At 40.0% G+C, this 22279-nt stretch overlaps 1 long non-coding RNA gene across 1 annotated transcript; it reads left to right on the forward strand.

The window, feature by feature from the left end:
- Nucleotides 1–11723: 11723 nt before the first annotated feature.
- LOC137473902 (uncharacterized) lies at nucleotides 11724–15837 on the forward strand. Its single transcript, XR_010999052.1, has 3 exons — nucleotides 11724–12176; nucleotides 14268–14520; nucleotides 15055–15837. It is a non-coding gene; the product is annotated as an uncharacterized lncRNA (long non-coding RNA).
- Nucleotides 15838–22279: the final 6442 nt, after the last annotated feature.

Here is a 22279-nt window from a genome sequence, read left to right on the forward strand (position 1 = left end):
CAATGGGTTCAGAAAAGGCACAGCCTGGTGCTGCTGAACCTGTGCAAGTGGAGGGGACAGGTTCCCATGAGAAGCCCAGGAGTGCAGCATGGCTGGGCAATCTATAGGGCAGCAGTTCATCTCACTGAGGTACCATATTTGATCTGTTTTTGAATTTGTTGGGATTGCCCTTAATCTCTGTGTCAAAGAAGAAGAGCTTAAGGTCTTGACGCACGAAGATGGGAACATCTCGTCAGGCAGCAGATGCTCTCCGGCAGAGCAGGGCTCGGCGCGGCGCCTGCTCTGCGCCCCCAGCTCCGACAGTCTTTAGGCCACTCCTGTTAGAGCGTGTCCAGGACAGTGACCCCCGTTAAGTGTTTTGATCAGGATGGGTAACACACGGCACATTTTCAGTGTCGCAGCCCCAGGAGTCCTGCTGCTCTGAAATGAGATAAAGAAATGCTGAATTGATTCACGTTGTCAGACAGCATCATCTTCAGAGGGACTCTGCCTGCGGGAACCAGCTCAGCACGTCAGGGCCCATTCGTGTGAGGAGGACAGAAGCTCTGCCCTCTGGGATTGGCATCACATCATCCTTGTGGTGGCAGTGAGGGGTGGAAGGGGGAGGCATCTGCAGGGTGTGCAAGGCTTTGTAGCTGGAAACCTGTTGCATGGATGGAGGCAGCAGAATAAAATAAGAAAGCCTGAGGTGTTAAGAAAATAAGAGATGCTTTTGAAACACTGTTACAGAAAAATCATCGTATATCAGCATCATACCAAACAAATAGGTGCATGCTGCTTTAGAGATGAGAAGGCAGCCACATGTTAATGATTAACAATGAAGAACATTTCGCATTTTTTCTTTTTGCTGGTGGTGAGAGCAGAGATGCTGAAAACATGTTTCAGATGGAGCAGGCAGTCTCCACCCTGGCAAAGCCACTGAAGCTGCTTTCATTTACACCAGCTGAGACTAGTGCTTGTGGCTTTTTAGGCAGGTCTTCAGGCAGACTTTTGAATATGATGAATATTTTTTAGTGAATAACTGGAGTGTCAGGATCTCCATTAATGACAGCAGCCTCAGCCTCCAGGGTGGACATCACAGCCAGAGCCAGCTTACATGATGGAGATAGTAGTCTAGCAGAACTGTGATCTGTTTTTTCTAAATCACATTTTCTAAATTCAGCCTGCAACTGAAAAACATTCTACTAAAAATATTAAAAAAGCAAAACACTTTAATTATGTACCTAATTTTGGTGGGATTATTACTCATCGCTTGTTCACTAACAATTTGTAATAATAAAAATAATGTAACAGGCCCATTGCAGAAGTATAGTCCATGATTTTTCTGAGGCTTGCTCTTAGGGTGTACATTTTAATTCTACACATAAAAGCTTGGAGAGAATCACTGCAATATCCTTTTTACTTGTAGATAAAAGTTTCTATTTTAACGGCTGGAATTTGATTTTCCATGTTAAAAAGAGAAGAAGCAGGATAAATTTCACTATCACTCATAAGATTTTCTGCAGATTACTTCTGGTTTTTGTTGTGTGTCAGTTTTTTTGTTTTTTTTTTTTTTAAGATATCCACTAGAATAGGTTTCAAGAGTGATTTACATCTATTCATCACTGGATGATGAGGTTTTCAGGAAGATGTGCAGAGAAAGATTATTGTATACCATAATGTCTGTCAAAAATCTGATGTGACAATCAGTGCAAACCAGTCCTGCATTTAGCAAGTCTTTCCCTGTAACTCAGATTTTAATGTCAAAGCAGCTTTCCATGTTAGACTTGAATTGGTATAAAAATACACAGATACTGAATTTGAAATGTTCAGCTACTTCAAGAGACAAAATAAAAACTAATATATGAAACACATAGATTGCTCTAGTTCACGAACAAATGAAAAACCAGTAAATTATGGGGGGAGGGGGGGTTAGGGGGTTGATTTCTATTGAAGATAACATAAAGGGAAGCATATAGGAGCAGAAATTACAGCCTTGCTAAAAGTCTTGCCATTAGTTTATGTTCTGGTCTCACATCAAGAGCTACAATTTCTCCACCTCACATGCAGCCTTAAGGAGCCAGCTCTGCTCTGAGGCAGGGCTCTCACCCAGGGCCAAATCCTACCACCATCCAAGAGAGGAAGAGTTATGGGGGAGAAAGGTCGCTAAAGGAAGGCTAATCCTTAAAGCACATTTGATTTTCCACTTCTCCAAAGTGCTAGATGAACATCTCACACAGTAACCAGGCATGCACTGGAAACAGTTCCTGCAAACAGGGTGGCTGTGGCCACTTGGTTTAACTTTGTCTTAACAAATGTTTCATTATGTATTTTGAATTGAACTTTATAAAAAAACTGACACATCCAGAGTTATTTATACAAAAAAAAGGAAAGGAATATAGAGTAAACCAAGGCTTTGTGCACCCTTAATTCAGGCCAGCAAATACAAATAGACCAGTGTGTTACCACATAAAAGATCAAAGACACATGAAGATGCCCACCTGAGTTGGCAAGATCACTCCTTTTCCTTACACTGGGCAGAGACTTGCACTGACACAGAGATGAACATTTACCAAGGTTAGGAGAGTCCAGCCTACCAGTGTCATGATGTTCCTCATCATGGGAATGGCCCCAAGCCACTTTTGCACACTCAAAGAAAGTGTGCAAAAAGCATTATTTCCAAAGAATAAGTGAATGTGTTTCCTTTGCCAGCATGGGAAGAGCCTGCCTGGTCAGAGCAAAAGGGGAAACCAACATCACCCAGTGTCCAGGTCTTTCTAAGCCAGTGTGATGTTGATGCTGGCAGTCAAGCTGTCTCCACAGCAAGCATCCACTGACTCTGCTGCAGGGTAAAAACGGAGACAGAGTAGGATGTGGAGCTATATGCCTGAACCTCTACTGAATTACTCTGAATTACTCTGCCTGGAATTACTGATCACAAGTGAACTGTGCTAATGCCAAAACAGGGTATCATGGTTGCTGAGGAAGAGCATGCTTTGGTCTGGAGAGCCATGTGTCATTCTTGGATTCTCTTTTGTCTTGCCATAGGGGTTGACTCCCAAGATAAGCTGTGACTTAAGTAAAACCAAATGGCTAGATACTGTGCTTTTCTATTAATTCACATTGTTAGGTGTAATAAGTGTTGATGCAGCAGCTGTGGATAGGACAGACAAACTAAGTACTGAAAATGAACTCCTGAATATACTGTGAATAGACCACCCATTAGTGCTTTTTACTGACCTGGTGATAAACAGGATATTTTTACTGCATGTTTACACTATTGTGCTCTTACCTTGCATGCTGGTCAACAGAACACTTGGAACTATTCTGTTGACTTTTGGCTTCTTAATTCTGATAGAGATACTTGAGACCCATGTAAAAGAGCATGAATTTAGACATCAGCATGGATTTCATAAGCACATTAACTTTACAGTAGATCTTCACCTCCAAAAAACTCTTCAGAAATTAGTACATACACACAGACACACACAATTTTCCTGTACGAAACACTCAGAGAGTAAATCCTGAGAGAGCTTGTGTTATGCAAAATGAGTATATTCCTGAGATACTGCAGGTTGGTGACTGTGAATGACAGTGCACTGCACTGCACGAAACACTCAGAGAGTAAATCCTGAGAGAGCTTGTGTTATGCAAAATGAGTATATTCCTGAGATACTGCAGGTTGGTGACTGTGAATGACAGTGCTGCTCAGGAGCTCTGTAAGTCTCTCCATGTTTCATTGTTCCTAACAGCAACAGGTAACAAACTAAAAATGCATCAGTGCAACTCTTCTAAAACTGAGTGTCTTTGGGTTTAACCCCAGCTGGCAACTAAGTACCACACAGCTGCCTGCTCCAAATGGTTTGGATAAACATGTTTGTTGAAAGGTTACTGTCCAGATTGAATAGCCCCAGGCATCCTGCTTCAGTTTTGGCATGGGTCCATGCACCACCCTTGCAAGAAAAGGTGTCAACTTTATTAATCTGCCACTACTTTTTTTTTTAACCTTCTAACATAATAATAAGCTGAAAAATATGCCTCACCTTGAAGTGATAAAATTAAAATATATACTGATTAAAATAAATTGCACATACCTGAGCTGCGTGTGGCCAAGTGTTAGTAATGTGATATAATTACCAATTGCACCCCTACATTTTCAACAGGTATGCTCAAACCTGAGCTCAAATCACATTCAGCATATATACATATTTCTACTGAAATATACATATATCCAGGTATTTTCAGTCATAATTTCTTAGAACATTCAAACCGGTGCTGAAGCCTTCCCTTAGTTCCTAAGGCTCAAGTGTAGCTTTGGAAGATGTTCGTTTGCATCATTCTGTATTAAAGCAAACAATTGAAGTTAAGCCCTAATGCAAACATGCATTTGGAGTGTTGTTGACTCTGCACTGGCCTCAGTGGATTTGTCTCTACCGTTAATTAGAAGCATCCCTGGTCCAGGCTCAGTGCTGGGGCCCCAACCAGCCCCACTGCTGTCAGCTCATTACCAGGCTGTCTTGAAAGGCTCTGCAAGTGCTCTGTAGGGTCTCAGAGGTACCTGCTCCCAGCTGGCAATGGGGACAGGACTGTGTGAGCTCTGGCACCCTTCAGTGCTGTCTCAGCATGTTCCATATGCCAAACAGGATGTGTACAGCCATGCTGCAGGAAGAATGCGATCCCGCACCATTACCATAGCTTTAGCCCTGGGAAGGGGGAAGGAGGATCAGGCTGAGCCTCACTGGGGGCAGCTCATCCCCTGCAAAGTGGGGTCTACACAGGGTTGTCAAGACCAGGTCTGTGCTCCTTGCTATTGTGGCTACCACCTCATCTTACACCTTCTTTAATTTGAGAGCATACACATAGCTGCACTTCTCTGGTCCAGAGACAAATGTGCCACCCTGAAAAGGGAGCTGGGGGAGAGAGGGAAGGGATCCTTCACTTTTAAATAAAACCCTAAAATTACCCAATCGTATTTTCTGAGAAAATACAGTTGGTTTAGAAAACTCATCTCTGCCTGTGTACTTTTGCAAGCAGAGCAGTGACCACACCTACCAGAAAGCAAAATCCCACTGAATTCACTGCACTGTGAAATAAAATCCAAAGTAGACTAGTAGGTAGAATATTCCACTCTTCTGTGAGGTTGAAGACTCTCCCCAGCTAATAACAGTATAGAGTAATTGATCTTGTGTGGCTGGAATATTTTATTGCAGTGCTCAGCTTTTGCTCTGTGATCACAGATGAATTGTATGGCAGGTTAGTTTTCCAAGGCTGCTTTCTTTTTTCTCTCATATGGCATGATCTATTTCTTAAGATAATAGAATTAAATTAATTAAATTCCATTGTTTGCTTGAGACACAAGAAATCATCCCTATTAAAGATGTCTATTTAAAGTGTGTTTTTCAACATATTTTAGTTTTTAAGGACATGAACTAACAGCAAAAATTAACAGGACAAAGTGCATAGATCAGAGAACATGCAGGTATCGTATACATAGGGTGGCCAGTATATATGATGTAGGTGTACCCAATTTAAGGTACATTTCATGTATACATTGATTCAAGCGTTAACACCCCAACAGAATTCAGGGGAAAGTGCCAAAGAAGAGAGCATAGGAGGGGTGAGGATGGCGAGGAAATAGGTAAGCAACAGACCAGAGAAAAAAAGGCAGAGATAAAAGAAGTGTAAGTGACCAAAACAAGACTTTTCTGCCAAAGATGTATTTACTCCTGCAGCTTTGAAAGAAATTAATCTGTAAGATCTTAACACTGGTTTTCTATGAACAGGCAAGAATAAATCCACCTAAAAAAACTTTGTTGCCACTAAGACATGAAGGAAGCATTAACCTTGAAACAAAAAGCAAGAGATGAATGGCTGACTGCCCAAGCCTAAGAGGAAACTGCCTGCCCATTGCTGCATGTACAGCTGTGTGATGCCTTAAAATGTTTATTTCAGAGGGAAAAGAACAATTTTAGACCCAAGTAATAAATAGCTACTCTTCTACCAAATAGTAGTTAATAAGACATCCATGGAGAATTGAGTTGATTGAAATACATTATTCTAAAGGGTATTTAGCAATCATGTTCTCACTAAATGGATAATCAAATAAGTCACACTCTCCATTTAGAAATGCAGTTCATTGCTAATGGACCTAATATCTGGGTGCACAGTTTTTTTTCTCAGAATCCAGCTGCCTTTGGAGCCTCACACTGCACTAAAACCTCTGAGCTGAGGAAACACTGCTTTATGTTTGGGATAGTCAAACGACAAGTGGTAGACTACAGGCATGTATGTTATCAGTTTCAAAATTAGTAACTTCCTGTGGGTAATAACCTTAAGGGTAAATTGAAATTTACATGGTAGTGAAGTTAATGGAAATAAGATCAGATTTTCACTGTTCATACCATATACTTTTCCAGTGGGTTCAGCTTGCTGTTGTGCTGCCCTGACCACCATGTGCCCTTTTGGTAGTGAAAGAGAACAGAGTTGCTCCTCAGTCCTGCTCCCACTGAGTAGGACTGAACAGGTTGGAAACAGACAGGTTTTTCTTTATGAAAATTAAAAACCAGGACAGTCAGAATTCAGGCAGCATGGGAAAGATATCTCAATTAAATAAGTCTCTTTTTTCTACTCTTATGTCTGTGATTTTCCTCCATGAGATCAGATCCATCACCAGAAGGAATCTGTTATGGTTGTTATTATTTATGTTACAAAAACAGAGTGAGGCTTTTAGAGATCCCAATATATTAAGTGATACTAAAAATGTGATTGGGCCTTATGTATCCAATTTAAATTGCTTTAAAAAGCAACTTAGCTTTTGACTTTAAATTCATCTTTATCCTTTCACACACAGATAAGATATTCCTCTATTTTGCAAATTCTCTTAAATAGCAGCCAACTATAAGTCTCAGGCCTATGTCTTAAATCCTTCTGCTAGGAGTAAAAATGCACATTATGGACTGGGAGAGGAAATGGAGACACAGCAGGACCCTTGGGACCTGCCATTATCCACTTCTCTAAGACGTTTATTTGGATCAGTCCCTCCTAGCAGAAGGAACCAGCTTAACTTTTTTCTTCCCCAACAACTGAAAGGGTGTTGCTTAAGGGACAGATTCTTATAAAAAGTGTACTCACCTTCAGGTAAAAGCAGAAGTTAAAGTACACAAATTTATTCAGTAATATTGTTTAGAGATTCCTGAGCAAGCTGACATACAATGTAGTTGTCACTGCAGGAACTGTGTGAGGGCTGGAGGAGAAGTGGAATGATGGCGGTGGGGGGGAGCTTTTGGTGGTCAAGGGAAAGGCTCCTGCTTTCTTCTGTAACCATCCTCAGATCTACTCTCCTTCCCAAAACCTAGGGGAGCCCTGTCACAAGCATTCTATTCAATGTGAAAGCTGAAAGCTTTTTGAATAGAAGTTCATTGCTGCTGATTTTCTGCCTAAACTTAGGGGAATTTAATTTGTTAATTTAGAAATGGGAGTGTCGCTTCAATGTATCTTTAGGATACAGCCACAGCATTACCTTGGTGAAGGCTGGGTACAATATGGATTTGTCCTGTGACTGCTCATAAGCTCTTGGCCCTAGACCTTACTTTGTACAATCAATAAATTCTGGGAATCTGAATATTAGATTTAAAAGTAAGCAGATGATTTAGCAGTTCAGGTTAGCAAACTAAAATGTTACAGTCTGGAAAATTAATGCAGGAAAACAGGAACAGCAAAATCTGGGTAATTCACATTTTGAATGCGGACAGAAGTAATGGAACTTACAGGCTGTAAATCTTTATAGAGTCTTGCTGTAGGTGCAATTAATTATCATTTTGTAATCAGAAAACTCAAAATATGGACAAGTTCATTAAAACAGGAGGATAAATGGGAAACTGTGCAAAAAAGCCTCTTGTCCTTAAATCACAGATTCTGTAGGAGATCAAATCTCTGCCCTTGAAGAAAGATATTTCAGTCTGTTAAATCCTGGCATGGGTGATTTGAATCCATCATGTCAGAAGTATAGTCCTCCTGCTGGAAGAACTCCAGAAATGAGATTAGCAGTTGTTCAAGCAGGAAGTAATAAAAGCAATTCAGCCTCCTCTGGGGAAAGGTAATACCACAACAAAGTGATTTTCCTTGGATAATGCAGCATTAGGCTGGTGAATGAGTTGGTGTCATTGATAAAATGTAGACTGGAAACCATGATTACTCCAGTGAAAAAAGTTTCACTCTAAGAGAAAGGGCACAAATCATGATATGTACCTGAAAAATAGTCTGACATAATGCCCAAGAAAATAAAATGGCTACAAAAACACATGGATATCATACAAAAATTTTGAGATTATATTGATGGCAATAATCCATCACCCAGCATTTTAGTTATCAAGTGTGAATGTCTAGATGCTATCCAAAATCCAAAAATTGACAAAATAATACTTCATGAAGCTTCTAGTTTTGCCCACACAAGTGCAGAAAGAAAAGCTGAGCCCTGACTGTTTGGAGCCCTCGGAGCCCAGTTCTGTTTTGAATTGACATGGCAGCCCTCTCCTGTGGTGGGTCCACAGCTATCAGTGATGTGATTTTACAGTCTTGTACTGTGGTGAACGGCTGTAGGAGGTGTGCGAGTCAGCACCCTAGCCTGCAGCTGGAGAAAATACCTTTTCTCAGCCACTGAGAAAAGGCATTATTTCAAACAAATGCATGGTATCTTTTTAAATTATCATTCCTGAAAGAACACAGAACACAAGAAGAAGCTGAGCCTGTGGGACAGGAAGATACATACAAACTAAGAGTAAAAGCACTGATGGCAATTTGGCAGCCTAAGGAGTACTAGAGGGATGATAATGAATAGTAACTGTTTTTTTCAGGCACTGAATACAGCTACTGTGATTCAGATTTGGAAGCTGTAAAAAGGTCTATAAAGAGTAGGAAAAAAAACATTATTGAGACTCCAGTTCTCAGCATATCCTATGTAACCCCAGGGGTCAGAGCTTGGTGCTATGATAACACATCTGACTGCTTAACTGGAATGTTTTCATAGCTATATATAAAGTGATTTCTGGGAAGACAGACCTGCAGTTGAACCATTTATCATTGTTTATGGGCTGGCTGGGTTCAGACCACGTCTCAGGAGCAAAGATACTTCCTGTGTATCTACCTGAAGTGTACATATCAGAGTAGACGTCCTTTACTCCATGACTGGCACTCTTTCTCTGCATTGGAAATGAAACAAATTAGGACTTTGCAGTGTCAAAGGAGCCCTTAAATGCTCTTACTGGTCCAAAATAGTCCCTTTCCAATTTCATGAGCTGTACATTACCAAGTGCAGAAAATGTGTGGGCCTCAAAAAGACTCCCTTTCTACTGTAACAAAGACAACTTTCCAAGAGACAAAGAGATGGACAGAGATTTGACAGAGCTACTAATATTTGGAGAGAGAAAAAAATAGGAGGCAGAGGAATGCAGCTGTTACTCTGATTCAGACAAGTGTGAGACAAGATGAGACTCAAGTCTGAACAGAAAGAGGCATAAAAACTCACATAGGATGGGATACCAAGAAAATATATAATGGTTGATGTGCTGAAAGCAAAGAGAAATTGAGTTGGATGACACAATATTTCTTCTTCCATAAATGTTGTAAAATCTCTGTGCAGAGAAGTTTCACAAAGCAAGTCCCTCTGTGGGCAGAGGGGCTTTTAGAGGCAGTCACAGACAACTCACTTGGTACAAATGCAGAGGTAAGGATGAAAAGGAGAGCTCCATGGAACAGGCTGAGAACTCTCTTTTGGAAAGGAGACATTAGATACCAAAATGGTAAGTCACCCTTGGTATTTCCATTGCATACATACACAATGAAAATTCTTTATGAGTTTATGTGATAAGACTGACAAAACCCCATTTATTTCTGAATTATCCACTTATTAGGAGTTTCTGCATTTTGCCAGTATGAAAATTGCAATGTAATTAAATGGGTGTAATGTAATTAAACTGAGCTATCATGGTCAAGCAGACATAGCCTATTGCAGGGAAATGCCATTGAACTTGCCCCATATAATTAAAAAACAATCATCAGCTTGATCAGGCCCTGCAGAGATGTGCTTTCATTAGTCTGAGCTGGCTATTGATAGCTTCTTGCATTTCTATCAGCCCCTGGAGCACAAGACAGCACTTCACATGTGTCTGTATTCAGGACTGGTTGGTCAGACATGGGGAAAGACTGCTTGGGGCCAGCTGGGATAGTGATTTTTAACAGCTGAACTACACAATCCTAGGCAATTATATAAAGTTAATTCAGTTTGTAAATCCAATTAAAAATAAGTTTTAGCACCATGAAAAGCAAAGATTTTTACTGTAATTATAGAAATGTGCTTATGCTAATTATTTTTCTTATCAGAATGCAAAACAACGTTTGATGAATATAGTTCTGTATTATCAGCAGTTTACAAATATCACAGAAATTGTGCAGGTTTGAAAGCTCGGCTCTGGTTAAGTGACAAATGAAGCAAGGCTAAGAAAGTTCCCACACAGAATCAGGAATTGTGTCAGGCTTTTGATTTAGTGGCATCAGAAGTTAGCGAAGGTCTGCAGACAGCAAGATTCTCACAACTGAAGAAGCAGCTCCTTGTTTGATAATTTTAGGCTGCCCATGTACACTGGCTCGCAGCCACAAGTTTGAAAGTAAATGAGTGCAGCTTTTGTAGGAGTGCAGGAGTAGTTCCTAGTGACTGAGTTTTAGCATTCATCTGATATACATGATCATGTATTCTAATGAGCAAGTTAATGTTATAAAAATGTGATAAAATAAGCCTTTAGTAGGCCACCAGTGTAATAATTGTTTCTGTTGTTATTGTATGTGATATTGCATATCTTTCAGGTTATTAACATGGCAGCACAAAGAAAATAAATCAAAAACCTTTAAAATATTATAATTTAAAAGTGCTATGAAACATCCCATTTCCTAAATTCTACAGGAATAAATACAAATTTATCATCCAAATCCACAGACAATCTTTGCAATCTCAATTTACAGATCTTTTTCTTCAAGTGTAAGGATAAGGATTTCAAAAAGAGGGATGCTCCTGAAGTAGGGTATATTTTATTTTCAGTTAGCATGAACAATATACACTGAAACTGACCTGCCTTTCTTGAGGTTAAGCAGTGACCTCTCTACCTAGATAGAAAAGTTATAATAAAAGAAGTACAACTGTGAACTTTTCAGTGTTGTGACTACATGATAAATACATTTAAAATACATTGAAAAGATCCAGGTACTCTCTCTGGTATTTAATTCCCCATCTTTATTCATCTGGGGAGATTTATGGCTCTTTCTGCCTTACTCAACATGGCCACAGTTGCTATACTCAAGATACCAATCAGGTGGAAGACCCTGGTAGCCTTGGCTCCTCACCTTCACTGACTTTTTTCTTCTTCTAGATGTTTTTATTATTGGCCTTTTCCACAATCACTAAAAATTTTGTATAACATCCCATTATCTTCCAAATGTTTTTCACTGTGTCTTCACAGTCCTTACTAACCTTCACAGCCTTGTCCTAGTACTTAACCTACAAGATTCAAACTGCTTCTAACCAAGCAAATACAGAAAATGTTTGACAATACAGAAAAAGTGTTGCCAACCACTTGGTAGCTGAAAAACTGTAAGGAGTCATCGGAGAGTTTGAGGAATATGATACATCTTGGGAGGATCATTGCATAGGTTTTGTGCTAATTCTGAAAACTGAAGTAGTCAAATCCATGTTGTTTTTTTTTATGCAGCTGTCTAAAATGGAATTTGAGGTCAGCAGAGGAACTTACTTTTCTCTTGAGTTTTTTCAGAGGTCATTGTTCCCTCCTGTGCCCAGGAACCATTTGGGATTTTTGCCTCTGGGACTCCTGGAGGGACAGAGTCGATGGAAAGACTAACATCTGCATGTGGGCTGCCTTCAGCTTTGTTAAGATTTGCTGAAAATGGTGGTGGTGTCTCAACCCTTCCAGATCTGGCCAATTTCAGCCCTACTCTTCTTTCAGTGTGCTGCAGTAATTATCAGATGATGAGAAACTCTCCACAGCCTGCCTCCCCTGGCAGCAAGGCTGCCAGCTTCAGACAAGTCTTGGCTGTCTCCCAGAGCAGGGCTGTGAGCCCAGACACCAATGAATGACCCTCTTCTGCCATGTAGACACAGGACACACATTCCTTTTGAAGGAAACTGCAGTGAGGTGAGTTGTTCAGCTGTCCTTGCATTTAGTATGCTAAAATAATCCCCTTGTGTTTTAAGGAGGATGTGTTATAGAGATAGTAGATTTGTTCAAGATAGGTTCAAAGAAGCCAGGAATTTGGGGAACTCAGTGAAAGCAGGGCTGTGTATCTCTCTCATCTAAAGTGAGTTGATAAAAAACCCAAAACTCGCAGTTGTTTGACTTTTCTACCTATTTACTGTTAAAAACACTTTGCAGCTCCTTGACAGGAATTGTGTTAATGAGAACAAGGTGTCTCTGAGGCATAAGGGGTGCCTGAATAGTTCTGAAATATCTCCTTCCAAATTCTGGACAATATTCCTCTTACTCCATTAATTTAAATCACACTGAACTCACAATAGAGGTAACTGAGGGAAGGATAAACGTATGCAAAGAAATAAATTGCTTGGTTTGCATTTTCTAACCCTCTTTCCTCTAAATGGAATATGTATGTATATTGATATATGTTTGAAATATCAAACATATAGCCATCCATGGCTTCTACTTTGGTTGACAGAGGGGGAAGTGCCAATTTCTTTTAATCCTGGTTTAGAGCCTTACTCATGTTTGGATGGCACTTTGTGGGCATCCAATACTGTCAGTTCTGACTCTGGATCCTGGCATCTAAGGACTGTAGCTCTGCTTGCCACTGCGTCCTCCTCCAACTTTATTAAATGTAAGACTAGGACTAGGTCAGCCTGCTGAGATGAGGGAATACCTAGTTTTATGTGTCACTGGCATTTATGGGTTACTGAGATGGCAAAGAAGCTCATTTATGTAATACAGCCTGCACATATCTATGTGCCCCAAGGGGAGATATTTGCTGCAAAGCACTGCCAAAAATACATGCTTAAAAAATTAGTAGCTTTGGGGGATAAAAATTGAACTTGAGCAGCTATAAGGATGATTACCTCCTTAAATCTCTTCTGTGAATCCCATTAAATTCAACTTCTATTGCCTGAAGAGCTTCTGTCCTCTCCCCCTGCCAGCTCCCTAGATAAAGGGAATATGTAATGCTGGACAAAATATTATTCTAACAGAAGGCTTCCCTCATAATTAAAAATGAAGAAACACTCACCAGCTCCCAAATTACATGGGATTTAGCTCTGTGTAGAGACACCATTTCTTACCATTTCTGACCAGTTTTGCGTTCCCTTTACTGACCTGCAGAGTTGTTCATGAATACTTGAAAGCTATTAACTTCCTAAACAACTGCTGAACCAACCAAGGAGAATATTTAGAACCACTGCATTTCCAGAGAGTGCTTTGTTGTTGTCTCTTTGTGTAGAGATAATGAAAAGTAGAGACTAAAATTATTCCCTTTTTTGGGCTTTAAGATATTGCAGTACTGTACAATGGTGCAGATGGTGAGAAAAAGGGCCTGTTGCTGAGAATCTCTGCTCCCTTTCATAAAAGTTAGAATTGACTGTGACCTCATCATCCCTTCTATGTTTAGCAGAGCTATCTGGATCCTGGACAGAACCTGGAATCTGGACTGTCTCCAAGGTGCTCCCATGCACGCTCAGCTTGTCCTTGTACACAACCTGAAATCTAAGACGCAGTTTCTCCCCATGTCGTACAGCCCAGAACGCACACTGTGTATCAAACCTCTGACCTCCCACTGGCACCTGTGGAGGCTTTCCACATTAATTTTGATAAAAAGAGTAGACACATAAGTGTTTAAGGCCCAGATTTTAAGAGGCACAGAAATCCTTAGTGATGCATATAAATAGCTGTGTGGGGTTCAGGCTGCATATAAGATGACAAGAAGTTGGGACACAAAGCTGGTGAAAAGCACCTGGATAAGAGTCTTGTGGAGCTGAAAAATTAATCCTGGTAAAAAAAGGCAAACACATGAGAAAAAAGAAATCTCTGGTTTTAATGTGGGACAGATATTTAAAAAAAAAGTTTGAATGGCGATCAGTTGTATTGCTAATCTCTGGTATTTATTGGGAGCATTTCTCACAAATACAGTCCTGCAAAACCATGCAGTTTGTCTAGTTGCTCCCTTCATGAGCATGTGGTCAAAATTAATTTGAATTTTAATCTTAACTGTGACCATTTTTTTCCCAGCCTTGAATCCAGTGTATTTCCCCACGCCCTGTACTGGCACTGCATGAACCCCAGGATCACAGGCTGTTTGACTGCCAGCCAAATCCTCATGAACCCGCTGACTATTCCAATCACATACTGATCAACATGTCCAAAGGGTCAAGGAAAATAAAGGTCAGGAGAGGGTGGTGATGTCTCTTGGTGAGGTAAACCCAGGTCCTCACAGTTGTGCTGCAATTTCACCAATGCACCTGATTCAAAAATACACCAACAGGTATATGGAATCTTGGAGAATCTACAGTGTATTCTTGGGAGATAAGGGAAGATTTTTTTAATATGAGGAGAGAGTCTGGGTTTGCCTCATGATATGTGTATGGATAATCCATTTCTTATGGAATTGGTCTCTTGCATTGTAAGACACTGAAATAATCAACAAATGCCAGATGTGACAAAATACGTAATCACCCTGGTTTTGACCCCATTTTTAATCTTGTGTTAGCTTTTTGTTTCATATACACACTTACAACTGAGCCCAAACAATAAGGATGTTTCATGCCATCGTAACAGAATGAATACATATTGTGCCTCCAAATCTCATAATTCCAACAAGGGATCTGATTAATAAATCAAAGTTAATGTAAGCTCTGTATTAAAAGGTTGTCTTCTTTTAAGTCTCTTTCTCTGACCTGTTGTCTCAATTATATCCTATGTTGCTACAGCAAAGCAAAGGCTCGATCACATTCATTAGTTTATAGTCCATCTGATGTAATATTTAAAAGCGATCCAAATCTCATTTGTATTTTCTCAGGTCATAACTGTTATTTCCATGTCTAAAGCTTGGTGAAGTTTTGAAATAGCTCGACACAGCTTCCCTACAAGAAAAGCAGGAAAGGCTGCGGGAGGATGGTCTTTGTGGATAAAACCAACACCGAATTCCTCAGGCTTGATTTTGCACACATGCTGGTACAAAACACAAGAGTTCAACTAATCTATCTGAAGGCAATTCTTTACAACTCCAATCACCCCAGAGAGTAAATGAGTTCTTAATTTTACCATCAGACAGACGGTTGTCAAATTCCTTTACTATGTCTTGTACCAAATATAGAATATCTATCTACTCTCATTACTACTGAAGAGGTCTCAGATGTGAGCATTGAGTGTGTTTGTAATTAAGTACAGCCTGTCTTCATTCTAAACTCATTTTTCCAATATTAAAGCAAGATGCTCTACAGCAGCTTATTACTACAGCTATAAGTTGGTAATGTTTGCAGGGACAAACAGAGCACTGCAACTGTACCTGTGCCATCCTTCCTGAGTTCAGCCTGAAGGATGGCTTATGGCAATTTTGTTTGAAACAAACCAGTAAAAATACTTAAACTATTTAAAAAAATATTGTTACCTATATTTTCAATTTCTAATTGCATTTCCTAGAGTGTTTTGACTTAGCCATAGTACCAGGATGTTCATAGTATCTCTGTAGAGAAAGGATAAATACATATTCATGCTTTTATTGTAAATGTTAAGTCAGAAAATATGTTTTAAAATCACATTATTGAAGTGGGAAAGACAAACACTAAAAAGTTACAAAGAGCTAAAAAATCCTATTCTCCTCAAGCTTAATTTGCCTTTTAAATGCATGGATTGTAGTAATTTTTTGCAAAATAGGCATAGACTATTTTCTCCACCAAAATGTCGTCTCAGTAAGCGTACGCTAAGTAGTATGCAAAGTAGTGCTGTGGATATACCCTGGAAATGGCTTGGCATTACTTAACAGGAAATGTTACTCACAGAGCTTCAACCACCAAGTTTTGTCCACCTGATGCTGATTCCCCTGTCCAAGCATTCCTTGTCTCTCCAGTAGCTCTAACTGATAGCTCTCCAATGCTCCCCTTTGACCTGTCTGGTCCAGTACCACCTTGGTCAGCACATCAAACCTAGCAGGTATTGAGTCAGGCTGCTTCTAGCACAATACCAGAACCCCAAAAGGAGGAAAAGGGTGTCCTAAAGTTAGGCAAAAAAAAAAAAACAGTTTCAAGGAAAGTTTGGCTTGCTACAGGTAATTCTGGGCAAGCACAGATTCCCTCTGTTCCTCATGCAACTAAAGCTTGTTACACAACAGGGAGTATGAAGCATGTTTGTATGTGAGGATGGAGGATGACACATAGGAGCTCTGAGGTCAAAGCTGTACTAGTAAATTAAACAGTCTTGGGGTAATGACATCCACCTGTCTGCACTCTTAAGTGATGGCACAGTTTTGATCTGGACCAATGAGCACTCTGAAAAACAGTTTACTGGCACCATTTGGAAAGTAGCACAGCCAGGGACCTTTCCCAGCAGGCAGCAGCAATGAGGCCCCCCTGCTGTACAGAGAGAGATTATAATGATGCCATGGGCAGTGTCAGGCCAGATGCTCCCTGTATCCGACATGGCACATTTAACTTTTTTGCCTGAATATATTTTGACTCAGTTGTGCTTATTGTGCCCTGACACATTACACCTTTAACCCCTAAAACAGAGGTGGTCTTTACTCACTTGGGCATTCATTTGCCTGAGTTTGACCAAAATTACAGAAGTAACATTACAAAAACTACATCCCCATCTAATGACAAGACCATTTCCAAAGGATAAAGTTCTAGGGTTTCCTGAAGAGAAACATCAGCATTTTAGGAATTTGTTAAAGACTGTATTTGGGCATGGAAAATGACAAGCTATATGTCTAAAAACATCCTAGTTTGGCAATAATAAAGGCAAGTTGAACAAAATTTCCTAATGCAAATATAAGCTGACATTGATAGTACAGTTGCTCCAATAATGACACCTGTAGGAAGCTCTTTAGCAATAGGAACAGTAGGGCTGTAGAGATTATACTTACTTTTCTTACTTCCACCATCACAGCAGAAGAGAGGTCATCAGCCTCAGGAGTGTTGAACCTGTGGTGTGGTGTGAGCAGCCCCTCTGTTCTCTCCAGCACACTGCTGGCTAGTAATTTATATCTGGGAAACATTAAAGCCTTAATTTTCAGCAACTTTACCTTCCATTTGGTCAGGCAGAAAACACTGTATTCCTTCTCCAGAATGTCTCTAAAAGATCAGCTCACCAAGGGGGGGCCTTTGGAAATCTGCAGGAATAGCATGTGGGCTGCCACATAAGGCGCACACAGCTGGTGTTCAGCAGCTGTGAACTGAAAACCATTATAGAGCTCCAAAAAGACTGCTGCCAGGCTGCTAGGTTCTTGGATTTTGTGTTTGGAATTTCTTTTTTTTATTTTATTATTTTTTTTTATTTTGCTACCTAACAGTGACTTTCTGGTCTTGAGTTTTTGTTTTCTGTATATATGGCTTTAAAATTCTTCTTTGCTATGGGATCATTACTGGAAATTCCATCTTTTATGATTTACTGATGTCAGGTTTGTACACAGAAGGAGCCTTTCTGGCATGTGGCTGCAGCATTTTGTGGAGATGACTGGGTCTGTTGGAAAGTATCACCTAACAGCATGACAGCGTCACTGCTGATGCCTGAAATGTGTCCTCATGTTTCTAAAAGTCCTTAATGCAGCTGGACTTAACTGGACACAGCTGATTTTCAGATTCTGTTTGAAAAACAGAAACTGAATGGAAAAATAACATATGATCTCCCACCACATACGACCCTGGATCTATGGGTGCTTTGGGGCCCATTACATGGTGTCTCAGTGCTCTCCACCACTGGCACTGCATACTAAGGCCAGATCGGAAGCAGCCTGGCCACAGCCCAAATGTTCATCTGCATCTGCTTCCAAGGCAGTCCTTGCTTACCCACACAGGAACAAACTGCATCTTGCTTCAACCTAAGCTAAACACCAGGGGAATAAGCAGAGACTTTTGCACTCCCTTCTGATTTGCACTCAGTCTGTTCTCTGATCTTTCGTTTGTTTTCGTACAGATTATCTCACAGCTACTTGGGTCTCTTGCTTGGAGCACCTGCTTCTTTTGAGGAGACAATTTAAATCACAGTAACGGGATATATTGTTGTTCTCAGTGTTAACTCCAGAGAGCAATAACCCTGTGGCATTCAGGGATCTGCTCATTTACCCACCTGTGCATTTGTTTTTTTGTGTCTATATGGTTTATTCATAATGCAATTTCAGTGACTGCAGTCTGGAACATGTCAGTAATCTGCAGGTCACTGGAAAATAAGTAAATATACACATTAAATATCGATGAATCATTTTTCCTACTGTATTTTAAATGCTAAGATGCATGTGCTGGCTGAATAGTTAAAATGCAATAGTGTTGTATATCAAATATACAAATACTCCACACTTCAAAAAACATTTACTATTTTGACAAGGTATAGTATCTTTATTTTTCCCCCCTTTAGAAAGATTATGGGGTTTTGCCTTGGAAAATCCATGGAAACTTGTTGGGGAGTCAAAATTTCTTGGTAAAGAACAGGAAAGTAACGTAGCTGTTACAAAAAGAGGGGAAGTAACAAGTATCTCTTTCTACACATAGTCTTTTTTCATCTCAACATGAGTTCCAAGTAGCTATCTAAAAATATGCTTATAATGAAGCTCCAGGGACTGCTGCATAACACCCTCTTGTACAGAGAAAGGTTCTTCAACCTGCTATTTCAGGACTCTAATGCATCTGGGTAATACACATTGTACTCTCAGAAATCTTCTAGAGATCCCTAGTTATTCCATTAACTGAACTTATTTTGTGTTATATACAAATTAATTATTTCCTGTCAAACTTGATGGGGTTTTTCAAAATGGCAAAAAGAAATACAGTCTGATGCTGTGTATGTATTCAGGGGTCTGTGTGTATGGCAAATTTCTATAGGATGATCTTTTTTCATCTTGACTGGCTTCTGTATTCTGGATCCTCAAGCAATTAAAAAAACAATTAAAAATTTATGCACTTGAGGAAACATTGTCTCTAGTAGCCCCAGAGCTAAGAGTTTTCTTCTATTTTTCTCCTGCAAGTGACTGACTGAGAATGATTCCAGCACTGTGCAAGGTAATATTCAGAATGGAACCTGGTAAACTAAATGCTTCTGCTAAGTGGGTACATCTACTGCAACCATTAGCATGGGATCTGACTGTCACAGGCAATCCCAAAACAGAACATTGTAATAAAGAGAGAAATATACTGGGGGCAAATGCTGAAGAGGGAGAAGGTGAGAAGAAGAAAGAAGGGTGAGGTGGAACAACCAGGAATCATGAAACCAGTCAAGATGCCTGCCCTTCAAGGGAAGTTCTGGTAAAATCCTGTATATCTGGTAAGGTTTCAGTGCTATGTTTAATTTGACACAGTTGTTGAGTCCAGAGCAAAAGAAAACTATGTGATCTTGTAGGAAGAAATTTGATTTTTGTAGAGGAAGGCAGGGTTAAAAAACTGAAACACAGGCTCAAGAATGCATTCTGTTCTTTTCTCAACTAAAAATAGTGTTTTACAGAAAATCCTAACATAGGAAAGGGAGACATTTTCAAGAAAAAAAAAATCTTAGGCTAGAAGTGGCATGCTCCTTCCTTTTAGCTTATTTTTTAATGATTGAAAATACAATAATCTGATAATGAATATGTAACTCTAGACATAGCATGAATCTAACCTTCACACTTCATCTGGAGAGCCCAAGGGAAGGAATATTATGCTTTTCAATCTACGCAGTCATTCTAATTCAAAATAAACACCAGTACACAGCAGTTTCAATCAACAGGCTCTTAAGCTGAAAGATATTTGCCCTGATTTTACATACTAATTCTCTTGTTTCAACATCATTTACATGATACTTCCTTCTTACAGGGTCAGTCATTTCAACTTCATAATTTCTACCTCCTAGTTTTAACTGCAGCTGACTGTAGGAGTTAACTGAGAGGTGGAGTGAGGTCTCCCTTCTCTTTCAAACAGCTGCTGGTCATCACAGTTGTTTATCTAATACTGCTAGGTCAGTACTGTTGGACTCTGAATACAGACACACCAGATACATTTTTTTTCTTAGAGAATGAGGATATTTACCATGGAGAATTCTCCATCTGAGCTATACATCAAGTCTCCCTCTAGTCAATGAAGAATAATAAGCATTTCTGTTCATCACACTCTGATACAGGTATCTACAATAAGTTAAATGAATTACATCCTAAAATCGGCTAGTTTCTCTGTTCTCCATGAACAGAGATCAGCATGAGTTGTATGGTTGTAGGCATTTATACAGTAGACACAGAAAGGTAGGTGAAATTAATCCAGGCACTGCCTTGGAATTTCCAGCAGATTTCTCTGTTTTGCAATTGACAGGTTATAGCATGGCTGAGCAGGTTCCAGGAAGGGTAATAAATGAAGTAGCCACTGTTTGTGTCTCACTATCTTCTTATAGAAAGTAGCAGGTGTTTCCATCATCATTCAGTTAATGCAAATACAGGCAAAATGAACTTTTACAGCTTCAGAATACAATATTGCTATGGCGTGGATAAACTAAATTTGGCACTGAAGATACCCAGGAATTGGTTTTTATTGTCTGTGGCTCTAGAGACACAAAAACAGTCTAGTTGAGATTTAGACATCAATAAGACAATCAATCACAAGGCTGAAGGAGCTTTAAAGAGATCACCTGCTACAGAAAAACTCCTGAGGCAAGGTCATCTTTGGTGAGATTATTTTTGTCTTTACAAAGCTCCCAAGTTGGAGACTTCAAACCACTAATATTTAAGCTGATGCTTCCTAGTTGTAATTTATAGCCACTACTTCTTTTCTTCTCTTCTATGGGCTTGAACAACAGGTGAACCTCTTCCACCTTTTCTGTAACAGACTGCTGTCATGTCACCAGCTAGTTTTCTGTTCTCTAAACTAAATAATCCCATTCTGTCTGATTTTCTCATACAACACAGTGACTCACCTCAGCTCTGTCCAACTACTTCACATCCATTTGTTGTCATGTCCAAAAATAAACACGGCACTGGTATAAAACCTTGCCAGACCTGTGGTGGGAGGAAGGACTGGCTTACAAATTGTGTATGTTGCTGTTTCTAAGTCCATTACAATGTGTGATTTTTCTTGCACCACTATGACACTGTTTTCCTCTGCTTGGGAATAATCTCAGATAACCCATGGATCCTCTCCTACAGTACACTTGTTTTCCTCAGATGGACCCTCCACTTGCCCACTCTACTTTGAAGTAACCTGTCCCCTGTGAGGCTATGTCACTGCCATCTTTGAATTTAGTAAGTGTGATAGGTCTTTGCATGCATTGTTCCCCTGGCCTCCCACCCACCTTCTCCATTTCTGAAGGTCAATGTGGTTTGTCCAAAGATGCAAACACCAGGTGGGAATTGCAGGAGGAACCATCTAGGTGCTTGCATAATTAATGTGCTCCAGTGATGGGGGAGATGAAGAGTTTGCCATTTACTTTGGAGCTCATCAGCCTGCATACGGGTATAAAATGCTGCTGGAGATTGGGCCAATTGGGTAAACTGGTCTCCTAAGGTCACAGGTAGCTTCTATGTGGACTGCTACCTCTACACACATCCCAGCCGGGACTCCTGCAGGGTGTGTTCAGCCCAAAGACAGGAAACACTCCCTGTTGTATGCATGAATGAAAAGCACCAAGATCCGGTCAAACAGGGAGATAAAATCCTAAAGTAGCTACATAGATGTTTTGTAATTTTTAATTGTGAATTCTAAAAGGCCAAAGACTTTGAATCTGTATGTTTCTAGCTGAACCAGCTTATATTATAACCCTTTAGAAATAAACTGTTGAACAAATCTGAGACTACATGGACTGAGCCACACCTGGAAGTTTAGAAAGCAACTGGGTCTCGCTGAAGTGCTTCCCTCAACAGGAGGGACCACAACCTGAGTGCACTATAATCCATGTAATAGATGATAGAATTGTTATTTACGTGCAGCACTGGCAATATTTAGATACTGCATTAGCAATAAATCTTATCACAATCATCCACATAATCACTGTGGTGTACTTCTTGTGTCTGGCCAAGAGCTTTCTCTCTACTGTTCTGCCACTGTAAGCCATGTCGTATTCTCTATTGCTCCTCTCAT

The sequence above is a fragment of the Anomalospiza imberbis genome, chromosome 5 (genome assembly GCF_031753505.1).
Source record: "Anomalospiza imberbis isolate Cuckoo-Finch-1a 21T00152 chromosome 5, ASM3175350v1, whole genome shotgun sequence".
NCBI classification, from domain to species: domain Eukaryota; kingdom Metazoa; phylum Chordata; class Aves; order Passeriformes; family Viduidae; genus Anomalospiza; species Anomalospiza imberbis.